The sequence below is a fragment of the Alligator sinensis genome, unplaced genomic scaffold (assembly GCF_000455745.1).
Source record: "Alligator sinensis unplaced genomic scaffold, ASM45574v1 scaffold787_1, whole genome shotgun sequence".
NCBI lineage: Eukaryota > Metazoa > Chordata > Crocodylia > Alligatoridae > Alligator > Alligator sinensis.
In genome coordinates, this window is record NW_005841911.1 from 265,035 (window position 1) to 275,658 (window position 10,624).

The following is a 10,624-nucleotide window of genomic DNA, read 5'->3' on the forward strand; positions in this document are numbered from 1 at the left end:
CCCCTCAAAACAAAATACTGTTCCATCAAAATGGAAGTCAAAGTGGAATGCTGCTGTTTCACACAGCCCTAATATATATGTTTCATTTTATTTTTTATGTTGCTTGTCTTCAGAAAGAAGATGAATATACACTCACTCCTGTATAAAACAGTTTAATGGAAGCACATGGGTAACAAACATTTCAAGTAATGCTACAAAATAAGTGGGAAGCAGAAAGCAAAGTAACCAGCCTTTGATAATATAAACTTTAAAATATTTACTGAAAAGTTAAATGAAAGCAGTTAGCCCTGGCAATTCTGAAGTCATCTTTGCAGTGCTGTAAGTTCCTGTTGATTATGAACTTCTATACTTGCTTGCATTTTTCAAGCAGGCAGGAGTCTCTTTGAAAGTATTAAACATAATTTTTTATTCAAAGGCTTAATTCCCCGAAGTAGTAGTTACAGCAGACTGGAAATATGTTGCAATTAGGCCACCTGTACAGTGAAAGTCATTTACTGAAACAATGTTTTTTTACACTTCATTAATGTTTGGGTAGTTTGTGGCAGAGTGATCTTAATTCAGATTGTTTTGGGCAATTACCCCATGACACGGAAATACACATTTTATTTGGAATTAATGTATACTGAAATGAATTTAAAAAAGAATTACAAGCAGATGCTATATTTGGACTTCGTTAACATTGGTAATTATTTTAACTGTGAACAAACACTTGCCCTGTTCTTCTATGAGGCATGGACACTATTCTTTTCCTACTTAGAGATTTTACTTTGCCAACAATGCCAGAAGAGGTCGCCCCCCCCCCCCCCCCCCAGCAACAGCCAAAACTTTTCTTTGAATTAAAGATATCATGATGTTGGGTATGCCCAAGGTTTTCTAGTGAAACTGTCACAGCACTCTAATGGAAAGCTGATACCTCACACCTGAAACTATTTTAAGTAAAAAAATTACTTTACAATGTAGCTGCATACTGAAACTAGCTTTGATAATACAACTACTGTGTACTAGGGCTTTGCGAAGCTTTGGTCCCTGATTCATTTTGGTGGAAGTTGGAGGTGGAATTCGTACCTGCGTTTGGGGATTATAAAAGTCCCCAGCAGCTCCCACGGCACAATAAAATCTGATAGGCAGGGGGAGAGATGTAGGGGTAGCCATAGCTATGCTATTACACGTCCTCTAGATCCACCCTTGTTATTTGTGTAAATATTTGGCCTGATTTTCAAAAGTACTAAGTGCTCCCATTAAAGTCAATTTCTTAGCACTATTGAAATCTGACCATGAGTATTTATTAAGATACCTACATTTACACTCCATTTTTTTACCTCAAAAACATGTTTCTCGTAATAAAAATACAAAAAATGTTATAATAAGAAGCTTAATGCTAAAGAGGTAATATTGAGGGTGTGCGAAATGGGCTGTGTTCGATTCAGATTTGGCCCAAATTGGGGACAGTGATTAGATTCATTGATTCGGATCACTGTCCTCAACTCGATTTGGCTGAATCTGAAGATTCAATGCTGATTTGGAGAATCAGTGATTCGGTCATAGACACAGCTTTAAATGTTTTTTCTACATACCTTGAGGTACCAGGCATGGTTCACGAATGCTGCGATGCTGAGGCAGATGGAGCATCCCACAGGAGTGTTGGGGAGCCCCCTGTGTGCTCAGTGGTAAACCCAGTAGTGGAGCAGAACTACTTCCAGGTAGTTCCAGGTCCACTTCCAGGTCTACGAGGGAGCACGTGGGGTCCCCCCTGTGCCCCCCCCAACTCAGTAATCAGCCACAGGGGAACCCTAGTGCCCCCCCTAGACCCAGGAGGCACGAGTCACTGAGCTGGGGGTATGGGAGGGGGGGAGGGCCTGAGCCTTCCTCGCAAGAACCAGAAGTGGACTGGAAGTGCTTCTGGTCCACTTCTGGGTGTGCTGCCAAGTGCACTGGGGAGCCCCCAGTGCTCCTGTGGGATGCTCCATCTACCCCAGCATCGCAGCATTCATGAGCTGCCTGGTACCTTGAAGTATGTAGAAAAAACATTTAAACCTGTGTCTGTCCCCGAATCACCAAATCTCTCCAAATCAATTTGGAGGGTTCTGATTCAATTTGGAGAGATTAAAAGGTGTCTTGATTCAATTCAGATTTGGAGATTCAGCCACCAAATCAGGCTGAATCTCTGCCAAATTAAATCAGGGACTGAAAGTTCTCACAGCCCTAGTAAATATGCATATTGCTAATCAACATACTGTAAGTTCTCCTGTATCTCCATATCATAGGGAAAAAATTGAGTCTGGTTATGAAAAGCGCTGTTAATCAGGTTCTGTCTGTCTGAAAAGGACTATCCAGGATGCCTGGTATTAGGACATGGTAGAATGGAGGCAAAAATAAACTCACCAGTCTTCTCTTGTAGTCTGGATTTGAATCCCAAACTACAGAAGGGAAAAAAAATCTTTTCACCAAAGCACTGCAAATGTAGTTTTAACACTACTTATTTTAACTTTATGCCCAAGGAGATAAGAAAAAGGATCATTTGCATTATTGGTGATGCTGAATTTGGCAGGAGTGGAATCTGAATTCCCTTTTATTGCCACTTCTATATCAGAGATATGTATTCACTACTTTACACAGTAAGGATGTTGTGTTTTCTTATTGTATTTTATTTTCCATTCAAGCTGTAGAATGCTTTTTCATGAGCCAAAGTGCTCAGCATTTTATGGTTAATTCTCAGCTATAATTTAAAATGCCTCATCCAGCTTGCAGAATTTTATTCTAATCCTAATAAACACATAATGTTTGAATTTCAAATCAAGTTAACATCTCTCATTTTCTGGATTAGTTTGTCCAACCTGAGTTTCTTTCAGCATAATGCTGGAAGTGAAGTAAGAATTGCATTCAAGCTATGAGTATCTGACTTCTCAGCCAGAGTCTATTTATGGCCTTTCTTTCCATCTCAAAATCTTGGCTTTATTTGAACTTTGCTCTTCAAGATTAATTACAGTGAATACTGTAAGCTCCATGCCTATTGAAATTCATTTGCACAACACACAAGGAATATTTTCCATTTATATTGATTACTGGTAGCCTGACCTATAGTTTAAACATTTGTATAACTTCATTTAAGAGTGCAGTTGAAAACTCCTGGTATATTTATTAATCTGACTCTTATCTCATGTTCTAGCTTTGTAAAACTTGAGTTAACTAACTGAAGGTTTGGCTATACTTTGTCTTTTTAATCACTTCTAATTGTGATATAACTTGTTTTCAAACCATAGATTTATATTTTAAAATAAGACATGCATCAAATTGGAAAGCTGTTAAAAATGAAGAAGTCAAACCTTCAACTAAATAGTAGGCATGTGCAAAATGGGCCCTATTCAATTCAGATTTGGATTAAGCCCAAATCAGGAACAGTGATTTGATTTGATGATTCGGATCACTGTCCCCAAATTGATTTGACTGAATCCAAATCTGAAGATTCAATGCTGATTCAGATAATCAGTGCTTCAGACAGCTTTAAAATTTTTTTCTACATACCTCCAAGTACCAGGCATGGCTCATATTGCTGCGATACTATGGCAGATGGAGCATCCCACAGGAGCACACCCCCTTGCCCTCCCCCTGCATGCTTGACAATGAACCCAGAAGTAGACCAGATGTAGTTCTGGTCCACTTCCCTGTCTGCCAGGGAGTGCATTGCAGAGGGGCTTCCCCGCACCCCCCCCAGCTCAGCAATCAGCCATGGGGGGACCCAGGTGCCCCCCAGACACAGAAGACACCAGTTGCTGAGCCAGGGGGGTGCAGGGGGCACCCCATCATGCTCTCTGGTGGACCCAGAAGTGGACCGGAAGCACTTCTGGTCCACTTCTGGGTCTGCTGCCAAATGCACTGGGGGGGGGGGTCCCCTGTGCTTCTGTGGGGGCCCCTCTGCTTCTGTAAGGGCCAACATACACACCAGCGTCTCAGCGTTCACAAGTCACCTTCTACCTAGAGGTATGTAGAAAAAACATTTAAAGCTGTGTCAATATCCAAATCACCAAATCTTTCCAAATCTCCCCAAATTGATTCAGAGGGTTCTGATTTGATTCCGAGAGGTTAAAGGTTCCCCAGATTCAATTTGGATTCAGAGATTCATCCACTGAATCAGGCCGAATGTCTGTCAAATCGAATCAGGGACCAAAGCTTCGCACAGCCCTACTAAATAGTTATCTAATGTTATATCTATGCCACTGAATCAAATCCTTACAATACTTGTTCCTATACTGTAGAGGCTTTTGTTCAAATGTTTTTAAAGTTTGCAAAAAACATGGACACTCTAGCAATTTTATGTGCCATGTGTCCTACCAAACAATAACATAACTTCACTTTGTTGTGCTTCTCCAAATTAGCCCACCTCTTTTTATTTAACTCTTTTCCAAAATCCTGATTATGTCATCAGTGAAGCAATGAATGCAGTTCACCTTTCATTAATATCACCATCATTCAGTCTCTGTCCTTCAAACCAAGTAAATAGTCGTCTTGCTGGATTATTGCTTCAATAAATATATCAAGTTCCATGTCAGTAAACATGTTTTCACAGCCATGCTGGATAATTACTATTGTCAGAATCTTTGGAAAAGGACCAGAATAATGTCCCCAACAAATAAAGGAAATCAGTAGTGCTCTAATGAGGCTTATCTGAATTTCCTGAACTTTTACAAATCTGTTTCTTCATTCACCTTTTGAAGGCTCTCCATTCCTTCAGTCAGATATAGGCAGAGCAGGAAAATAAAATAACCACAGGAAATCCCTATAACCCTTCTGCCCCCCAAATAAAACCACAATGTTTTTTGTTGACTTTTGAAAATACTTTATAAATAAACCATCATGGTTGTGATATTCAAAGGGACTGAGGGAGCTATGTGCTGAAAGAGTCAAGGTCACTGACAGCTAAATCCCTTAGCTTGCTTGATAATCCAAGTGTAAGATTTACCATACCCTTTTTGAGCAGGTATATCTTCCATTTTACAGATACTTAAATTTAGATAGAGGTAAGTTAAATGATTTTCTCAATGCCCCAAGGTGAATTTGTGAAAGACAGAACATGGCCAGTAGGCATGGATTATTGTAGCCCATTCTGTAATGTGATTGCTTTACTTCAGGAGCCAACATGATACCTGGCTGCTGCCATAAGTAACAATATGTTGGTTGCTCGGGTTGCATTTCAGGCTCATGAAAAAACCAGCAGCCCTATAAGCCAGGGCTGTCCAATGACAGCCTGAGAACTGTATGCAGCCCATGGGTAATTAAATTGTGGATCCCACTAGGCTGTCATGTGCCCCTATCACCTTTGTTGCATCAGCAGGCAGGGACTTCCCCATCCTCTGGATTTCCCTTGCTGCCTCCCATCCCAGGGGACCCGAGGGTGAGGCTAGGATGCAAGGTTAAACCAATCTAATTTCCTTCTCTGACAAGTAGCCTCATAGCCACTTGACTAAAGTCAAGCTATTTAATGGAGATAAAGTTCTGAAGGATCTGTAGCTCATCAGAAAAGGGAGGAGATGGAATACCCAAATCAACCCTCCATGCCTCTAACAGAGTTAGCTTTGTTTCTTGAAATAAAACTGTGCTGCACAGGTCCTGCACTAAAATTATATTATGGAGCTCAATCCTTTACAGTGCTGATTCCTCAGCCAATATATATAGTATTATAGTAATTGACTGCATATTAGTTACCTTTCCCCAAATATCTATATTGCTCCTCTTGAGTCTATATAAAGTCCCTATACTAAGTTCATCTTCACTGCCCATCTTATCATTTGTATCTTGGAATCATTCCAGTAACTACCCTTTAACTTCTTGATCTTATTTCCAAACCCCTATATTACTCTGCCCAAGCTTCCTTTGTGCTGTAGTTCCTCTTTTGCTACTTCCTTGGTCAGTGGTTCCCAACCTTTTTAGACTCAAAGATCCTCTTGTTTGGCTTCCTAAGTTACACCTCATAAAATGGCAGCTCTTACTTTTCACTTGTTTTTTTTTTAGTACAGAAAAATACTAGAACAATTGAGATATCCCGGGGAGACCCCTTTGGCTCAATAGGGAAGTCATGGACCTCCTGATATCAAAAACAGAAGATTATAAGGGATGGAAGTTACAAATTATCATCAAGGAGGAGTACACAGCAATAGCCCGCACATGTAGGAAATGGATTAGAAAAGCAAAGGCAGAAAGTGAATTCAAATTGGCAACCAGAATCAAGGACAATAACAAGTCCTTCTTTAGATATGTAGGAAGTTGGAGAAAAAAAATAAAGGAAGCATAGAGCCCCTGATGAACAAAATGGGACAGCTGATAACCAACACTCAGGAGAAAACCAAACTCCTAAATGAATACTTTGCGTTGGTATTCCACCAGTCCAAGGGTGTTAGTCTGCTCAACAGGATACAAGATGATCAAGGTGTGGGGGATCACCCTCCCATACTTGACTAAGATCTTGTGGGGGAACACCTAGAGAGGCTAGATATCTACAAGACAGCAGGACTGGATGAACTACACCCAAAAGTGCTACAAAATTTGGCTGTCATTGTTGATTGACCTATTGCAAAACTATTTGAGCACTCGTGGCACTTTGGGTAGGTCCCAGAAGACTGGAAGAGGGCCAATGTGGTGCTTATCTTTAAGAAAGGGATAAGGAGGACTGAGGGAATTACAGGCCAATCAGTTTGACCTCAATCTCTGGTAAAATTCTGGAAAAAATTATCAAAGAATCCATTATTGATAGGCCAACAGAAGCCAGTATTCTAAAGGACAGCCAACATGGCTTCAGTGCAGGAAGGTCATGCCTTATGAGCCTCATTTCCTTTTATGATCAGGTAACTCACCACCTGGATAAGGGAAATGAGGTTGATGTCATTTACTTGAACTTCAAAAAGGCCTTTTACTTAGTCTCCCATGATGTCCTCATGGTAAAATTGAAAAAATGAAGCCTCAACTACTTATTGGTTTGGTGGCTAGGTAACTGGCTCTGAGGTAGGATCCAGAGACTATTCATAAATTAATAGATGCAACTGAGTCAACATGGCAGAAAGTGACCAGTGGCATCCCTCAGGGTTCAGTACTTAGACCAGTGCTTTTCAACATGTTCGTCAGCTTTTTGGATTCAGGTATAAAAAGCATGCTGGCAAAGCTTGCAGATGACACCAAATTCTAGAGGAGTGTGGTCATGCTAAAGGATAGGTTGGGGATACAGGCTGATCAGGACAAGCTTGTGAGAGGGAGAATCATAACCTGGAGAAATGTAAAGTGCTCCATCTGGGGAGGAATAATCCACAACACACTTATAGGCTCAGCAGTGCTACACTTGCCAGCACCAGAAATGAAAGAAGCCTGGAGCTTGTGATAGACCATGTAATGAACATGAACCACCAATGCAAGGCCATAGCTGGCAGAGCAATTCAAACAGTGGCATGCATCTACCAATGCATCTCAAGCAAGACTAAGGATGTCATCCTCCCTCTCTACTCTGCGTTGGTGAGACCACAGCTGGAGTACCATGTCCAGTTCTGGGTGCCACACTTCAGGAAGGATGCAGAGAAGCTTGAGAGAGTCCAAAGGAGGGCCACATGCATGATTAGAGGTCTGGAGACCAGGTCATATGAGGAAAGACTGAAAGATGTGGGACTATTGAGCCTGGAGAAAAGACCCCTTAGAGGGGACTTGCTGGCAGCCTATAAGTACATAAGGGGCATGCATCAGGGCCTGGGGTGAGCATCTGTATACTAAGGCACCCCAGGGGAAGACCAGAAACAATGGACACAAACTGATTGAAGATTGCTTCAGATTGGACATAAGGAAAAACTACTTTATGATTCAAGTGCCTAGGGTCTGGAACAGACCCTTCCCCTCCCCCCCCCCCCCCCCCCCAGGGGTCGGAACCGCCCCCCCCCCCCCCCCCCCCCCCCAGGGTGGTACAGTCACCTACCCTGGACATTTAAAAAAAACCCTCTTGATGCATATGTTGCTGGGATCATCTGACTCCAGCAGTCTTTCCTGCCTAAATGCAAGGGGGCTGGACCTGATGATCTCATGAAGTCCCTTCCAGCCCTTAACAGCTAACATCTATGAATTTTTCTTCTTTTGTTGCAAATAATTCAGAAAGGTAACAGTGAGTAACAATGTTTTTAACACTATGTAACCCTTCTGCTAGGCACAGGTCAGCAACAAAAAGGGCCGAGTTTACATTTCGGGGTACCTCAAATTATACGAGCTCCCACCCAGAAATCTGGCAACACTGAATTTGCTGGGGTGTCCTGGAGAAACAAAAAACCCTCCTTACAATGGGGTAAACACAAACACTCAAAATTTATTACAGAAAATAAAACAAAATAAAAGAAAGCATTAAATATAATTTTAAAACACTATAATTTTAAAACACAAAGCAAATTCTGTAGGTGGCACCCTTTTGGTAAGGCAGAGGATTCACCCATGCCCAGGTAGTCTGGGATAGGGGTTCCCCAAAGGGTAGTTCTGGGGGCCTGCACCCCTATACCTGCCCTTCAGCAATGGGCTGGAGAAGGGAGTCTACATCAGAGAGTCCCGAGTTGCTCCCTGAGTTTATGGCATTGCAGGAAGCTGCTTGAGAGTATGGGTCCTTCTGTGTTGCAAGGGGCTCTGCTGCTCCTGGAGAAGTGGTAGAACACTGACCTCCACTTCTACATGGTGGCTTTGAGGGGTTAACTACAGGTTTCATCAGCATACCACACCCCATAATTACTAATCCCAAACCCAGCTCTGCTGCGCAGAAAAATGAAGAAAAATAAAAACTTGAAGGAAAGATCAGGCCTATCTTGACTTGGGCCTGAACTACAACCAGTGCCCAACTTCACCGCTTGGTTTGGACATAAACTACAAAAGGGACAAAAGGAAGCCCAGACCTATTTCACTGGGCCTGGACTTAGGGTAGCTATCATAGAGGACAGTCTGGTTGTCCTCTGTCCTCTATTGATATGAAATTGGACACCTTTATGTCCTCTATTTTTCTCTTAAAGAGAAGACAAAGGCATCCAGTTTCACATCAATAGAACATGAGCCGGCAGTGTAACAAGGCCATCAACAAGGCCAATCATACCTTGTCGTGCATTAGCAGGTGCATGACTAATAGAACAAAGGAGGTGATGCTCCCCCTCTATGCGGCACTGGTCAGGCTGCAGTTGGAGTACTGTGTCCAGTTTTGGGCGCCGCACTTCAAAAGGGAAGTGGAGAATCTGGAGAGGGTCCAGAGGAGGGCCACTCACATGATTAGTGGCCTTCATGATAGACCCTACGGGGGGAGGTTGAGAGAGCTGAATCTCATCGGCCTTCACAAGAGACGGCTGAGGGGAGATCTTGTGGCTGCCTATAAATTTATTAGGGGAGGTCAACGGGGAACAGGGGAAGCGCTGTTTACTAAGGCGCCCCAGGGAGTGACTAGGAATAACGGGTATAAACTAGTTGAGAGTGGATTTAGGTTAGATATTAGGAAGAAATTTTTCACAGTAAGGGTGGCCAGGATCTGGAATGGGCTTCCAAGAGAGGTGGTGAGAGGTGGTGCTGTCACCTAGCTTGGAGGTCTTCAAGAGGAGGCTAGATAGTCACCTGGCTGGGGTCATCTGACCTCGGTCTCTTTCCTGCCAGGGGGAGGGGGTTGGACATGATGATCCATTGTGGTCCCTTCCAACTCTACAATCTAAGAATCTATGAATCTACAAGAACAGCAGAAAACTGGAATGTCCTTTATGATGGCCACCCTACCTGGACTGGGCATCAAAAAGACAGCCAAGCCTATACCACACTGAGGCCTGGATAAACAAGAAGTAGTGGCAGGTCTCACTCTGGCTCAAACCATTCCAGGCTTCACCCTGGCCCAAATCTGCCAGCCAAACATATGGCTGAGGTTCAACTGTACAGCTAGGCTGAAATGCAATAACTGTGAGACAGCAAAAGGAGCCCAGGCCATCCAGTCTCAACTATATCACTGTGCTGAGATACTACAGTTACAAAACAGAGGGGGCCCCGTAACTGCCATTCCTGGTCAGTCTGCTCCAGGGATTAACACCCTCATGTTATTATCCCATTCAAGGCCTATGTGGCCAAAAGTGCCAAGACTCCATTCCTGGTCATTTTGCTCCAGGGATCAACACCCTCACTCAAGAAAAAAAAAGGGGGTGGGGTGGGGGGGGAAGAGGAAATAGGAGTCTCAAACTCTGAGACAGACTTTGTTTCCCTGTACAAGAGGCTTTCCTGTCACACAGCTTTTGCTTGCCTCTCCAGTGAAGAGTGGGGCAGGAACCCCACCATGGAAGGTTTTCATGCTTCCAATTCAGCTGTGCAGCTCTCAGCAGCCCCAGGAGAAAGAGAGAGAAACCTCTCTCTCTTGGGTGATATCACCCACGCCTTGTCAAATTAGGGAGTGCCATGCTCCAGCCTCTCTCTTACTTAGTTTGCCTTGAGGATCTTCTCCTTACTCCAGCCAATGAGGCCAGAGGGTTTTACAAATTTTACCCAGAGACAGGCCCCAGCTTGCTATGTGCTGATCACATGGCCAGAACAACAGGGGTCATCTTGCCCACATAAACACACACAAAACCACAATATATAACAACCAAAAGCACACATTTTCCCT